This window comes from Alosa pseudoharengus, unplaced genomic scaffold, assembly GCF_046254945.1.
Source record: "Alosa pseudoharengus isolate Yale_2024_CS ecotype anadromous, Long Island Sound unplaced genomic scaffold, YU_APseudo_1.1 YU_APseudo_1.1_scf_21, whole genome shotgun sequence".
Taxonomy (NCBI): domain Eukaryota; kingdom Metazoa; phylum Chordata; class Actinopteri; order Clupeiformes; family Clupeidae; genus Alosa; species Alosa pseudoharengus.
In genome coordinates, this window is record NW_027468674.1 from 2461175 (window position 1) to 2466174 (window position 5000).

The 5000-nt window shown below is 43.3% G+C and overlaps 1 protein-coding gene across 1 annotated transcript in view; it reads right to left on the reverse strand.

Moving 5' to 3' along the window:
• The window catches only part of LOC143138363 (putative G-protein coupled receptor 139), a 14090-nt gene that overhangs the window by 5793 nt on the left and 3297 nt on the right, over positions 1 to 5000 (reverse strand). The window lies entirely within an intron of this gene.

Sequence of the window (5000 nt, forward strand, 5' to 3'; positions counted from 1 at the left end):
GCGAGAAAAGGGGACACATTATATACCTAGACTGTTTAACCAACAATAGAGCACCCAGTGTGGTAACGCTATTTCAGGATGGAGTTCGTAACTTCGGGTTGCCATCAACAGTTCGGTGTGATCGCGGAACAGAGAATGTGGAGGTCGCTCGTTTCATGTTGAGAAGGAGAGGATTAGGTAGGAGAAGTGTTTTGGTTGGTCGCAGTGTGCACAACCAGCGAATCGAAAGACTTTGGGCTGAGTAATAATAATAATAATAATAATAATAATAATAATCTTTATTTGGGCTGAGTTGAATCGTGTTGTTTCCTACTGTTGTGTTGTGCTGTTTACGTTTATGGAAAATCAAAACCTTCTTGATTGGTTGTCAGAGTTGCACATATTTGCACTACATTTCATCTACTTACCTCGTATCCAGAGAGTGGTGAGGGAATTCCGTAATCAGTGGAATAATCACAGACTCTCTGTAGAAAACTACATGACACCACTGCAGTTGTGGCTTAGAGGAGTCATTAGTCACATTGGACAAGATGTCACAGGTGTTAACGGCGTTCTAGACCATTTGGAACCCCCGGACAGTCTTACAGGTGATGATGCAATATTGACCAATCTACTACTGAACTGTATAGTAGTTCCTGAAGACGGTTTTCATGTAAACGATTCTGCGATGACTGAGATCCATCTTACAATTAATCCCTTGCAGGATGATGGAAACTTTGGGATTCATCTTTTCGTGTCACTAGTACATTTATTGGAAACCAGACATACAACTGAATAAAGTGCCTTGTTCTCTTACCATGTTATAATAAAACAATTTTGACATGACATGTCAACATTTTGAACTGTTACAATCAGTGTGTAAATGGGAAAAAACTGCTATTTGGGAAGCGTTTTGCTCATGGGCCTTAGCTAATCCACTGTTTTGGGCTATAGCATATAGCATATACCGGAGCAAGCTCTGTAGTGGTTGATCAACGAAAATATACTGTCTCCACGGCTTATTTGATGTGTTTTAATGCAGAAAAACACCCTGGGGTCAAGTTTCGCTGGAATTACACTTTAAAAGGTATGAAAAAAGGATTACAGCGACCACCACATCCACTCCACCACATCCAGTCTTCATGACCACTGTATATGCCCCCAGTCCACCACATCCAGTCTTCATAACCACTGAAAAATATGCCCCCAGTCCACCACATCCAGTCTTCATAACCACTGAAAAATATGCCCCCAGTCCACCACATCCAGTCTTCATGATCACTGATCTTCTGCATCCTGTATGGAATCTCTCCAGAAGGCCACAATCTTATTTTCATCTCTCCTGTTGCTGCTCCCGGTTTCAGACCATGATATTGTGAAGAGTAGACCATGATTCAGACCATGATATTGTGAAGAGTAGACCATGATTCAGACCATGATATTGTGAAGAGTAGACCATGATTCAGACCATGATATTGTGAAGAGTAGACCATGATTCAGACCATGATATTGTGAAGAGTAGACCATGATTCAGACCATGACATTGTGAAGAGTAGACCATGATTCAGACCATGATATTGTGAAGAGTAGACCATCGTTAACTAGCATTTAATGTTACGTGGTCAAAAACATACTATAATAAAGTTACTATCCAAAGAACGTCACCACTGCTTGTTAGTTAACACCTATCACTAACTGCCATGTAAACAACCATGAATCATTAAACATAAAAATATCGCTCACACCATTGCATGTGCACCCACCTTCAGTGTAGTAACATTAGCATTTTTGTTTAAGGTGTCAAACAGGATGCCCTAAAAGGAACTCTAACGTTAGCTACGCAGTTGCTAAATCAACTCACAAGGTGGCAGCTTTAACAGCTTTAAAACATAAATAAAAAAGAGGCATATCACATTTTGAAGAAGTTTATAACTGTCATTTCAACCCTGTTGCACATAATCATTCAACATTTTATCTAATGATAAAAAATGGTTGATGTAATTATTTGATAAGCTTGAAGAACAGATAGGCTTAGTTGTCTAACTTACGGTACACGGCTAACGGTAGAGCCAGATCATTTCTAATAGGATATTGGCCATGAAACATAGATTTAGTAGCAATAGAAGATCTGGTTAACAGTTTAGGCAGAGCAAAATCCCCTTACCTTGTGTTACCCTTTGCGCTCCAAGAGCTAAAGCATCTGGCCTGGAACTGGGGTGGAGCACTAACGTTTGGCCTGGAACTGGAGTGTAGCGTTAGCGTCTGGAACTGGAATGTAGTGTTAGCGTCTGGCCTGTAGCGCTAACGTCTGGCCTGGAACTGGGGTGGAGCGTTAGTGTCTGGCCTGTAGCGCTAACGTCTGGCCTGGAACTGGGGTGTAGCGTTAGCGTCTGGAACTGGAATGTAGTGTTAGCGTCTGGCCTGTAGCGCTAACGTCTGGCCTGGAACTGGGGTGTAGCGTTAGCGTCTGGAACTGGGGTGTAGCGTTAGCGTTTGCTGGCGTGGCTACTGGGGGGATGAACCTGGAACTGGATCCTTCCACAGAATGTCTTCTCTGATCCTTCTCGGGGTCGAAAGAGGTCCCTTACCTCCGTGTCTATCCCTGTTTCACTTACAACCGAATTGTTGACAGACGTCGTCAATTATTGGGTGAACTCCGGTGAAGCCAGCAGACTCCTTAGCGTAAGTGCGTCTTCCATAGTGCCAGAGAATATCCAGTAAGGTGGGCTCTGCCTCTGCCAGTGCATTGTTCATGCAGCTCGTTGTGCGTTGTTCGTTGGAAAATAGCGGGGTATTCACCTTCCGGTTAGAATGAACAAACTTCCAAATGCACTGACGTTATCTCTCTCTTCACCACTGAAAACAGTCTCTCACAGAAAATCACCATCTCTCCTCTCTCTCCTCCACATTGATAATTATCTGTCCCCCACTGAAGATCACCTCTCTCTCCTCCACATTGATAATTATCTGTCCCCCACTGAAGATCGCATCTTTCTCTCCCACTGAAAATGGTGTCTTTCTCTCCCACTGAAAATGTAATAGAAGGATATTAGGCTACAATATAGCACAAGTAGTGGGTGTGTCAGAGGTTTCATAGCACAAGTGGTGAGTGTGTATACGAGTTTCAGTGGGGGGCGCATATAGATTCAGTATATGTATGTACACGTATTCACACACACACACACACACACACCTGTATATGTGAAATGTGCATGATGGGCATGATTCAGCACAATATTTCACAAATAGCCTAAAGCTGCTTTAGCTGCTTTAGTAAAGCAACCTCCCCTCCATGAGAGACATCGAACATCTGGAAGTGTGTGTGCGTGTGTGTGTGTATGTGTGTGTGTATTCAGGCCCGGGGTGGGTAATCGGGAGAATCGGGAGAATTCCCGGTGGGCCGCTTCACTTTTGGGCCGGTCGAGGAAAAAAATATTGACATTTGTCACGTTAGTCTAACTTCTCTTAAAGTAGGACACGTTCCTCATTCTGTGCATGACACCGTTGCCTCTGCATGGGTTGTAGCCTACCGTGTGAGGGAGTTCTCCCCTCCCAAAAAGAGTTGGTTGGGTCCATATAGCCCGTCTTTTCCAAAAAAGTTTTCAGATACGGATAGACGGGCCGGCCCCATAAGTGTCAGGAAGGATGGATGGTAGAAAGAGGCCAGGAGGGACTGAAACGGCCAGGTAGATGCTGCTAAATGTGCCAAGCTTCTAGATTAGGCCTACACACAAAAGTGGCAACTGGTAAAGAGAGATAGCTATAGGCAATTATTATTAGCAGTTATTGGGCTAATATTGGACGTTTGTAACGTTGCAAGCTATTTGCAAGCAACATATTACATTTCTTAAAATATTAGCCTTTTGTATCCGATTCATAGACTTTGCAGTATGCAAATATTAATAACAAAACTGAAGTTTGATCTGTGTAGGCCTATGCGGTAAAAATTGTAGCCTCTGAGCAGCAGATCAACCAGTCGACCACTGAAAATGATGAGCCCGAAATTAGTGATAAGGAGGCCATGACTACAGGGACAAGTAGAGAGGATAAATTAAAGTTATTTAATGTAAGAAACCTATATGCCTTGTTTGCTTAAAAGAGGGTGTAGTAAAGGAGTAGGCTAAATCACCAAACAACAATATAGCCTACCCATGCAAAAAACATGTAGCCTAAACATTAGTTCAATATGCCTCTTTGTGGAAGCGTGGGATAGGCTACATTTCAAAGGCTTTCTTTCTTTCTGTCTTTCTTTCTTTCTGTTTTTGTTAACTTGTGGAATAGTGGAATATTTTTTGTTAACTTCTCAGTTGAAGTGAATTAATATAACCTTTACACATTTGTTGAACCATGCTACTAATAAAAACTACAGGATAGTAAGAGCTGAAATGTTGCTTCATTTATCCAATTTCCACCACTATGGAAAACGTGGGCCGGTCTTGGGCCTGAAACTCCCGGGCTGAAAAGTGGCCCCACTCCGGCCCTGTGTGTATTTGTGTGTGTGTGTGTGTGTGTGTGTGTGTGTGTGTGCGCGTGTGTGTGTGTGTATGTGTGTGTGTGTATTTGTGTGTGTGTGTGTGCGTGTGAGATCTGATAGTATGTGTGTGTGTGTGTATGTGTGTGTGTATTTGTGTGTGTGTGTGCGTGTGAGATCTGATAGTGTGTGCGTGTATGTGTGTGTGTGTGTATGTATGTGTGTGTGTATTTGTGTGTGTGTGTGTGTGTGTGTGTGCGTGTGAGATCTGATAGTGTGTGTGTGTATTCTTTCCTCTCTCTCCATCTCTCTCTCCCCTCCTCTCTTCCCCCCCACTGTCTTCTCCATCTCTCTCTCCCCTCCTCTCTCTTCCCCCCCTCTCTCTTCTCTATCTCTCTCTCTTCTCTCTCTCCTCTCAGCCAGAGGAGTGATGGAGAGATTAGAAAGAAAATGAATCTGATGGCAACGGGAGTCAGATAGCAGGGCCAGATGTACTAACGCTTTTGCGCCCACTTCAGGCGTATTTGTTTCGCAACGTGCGTGTAAAATC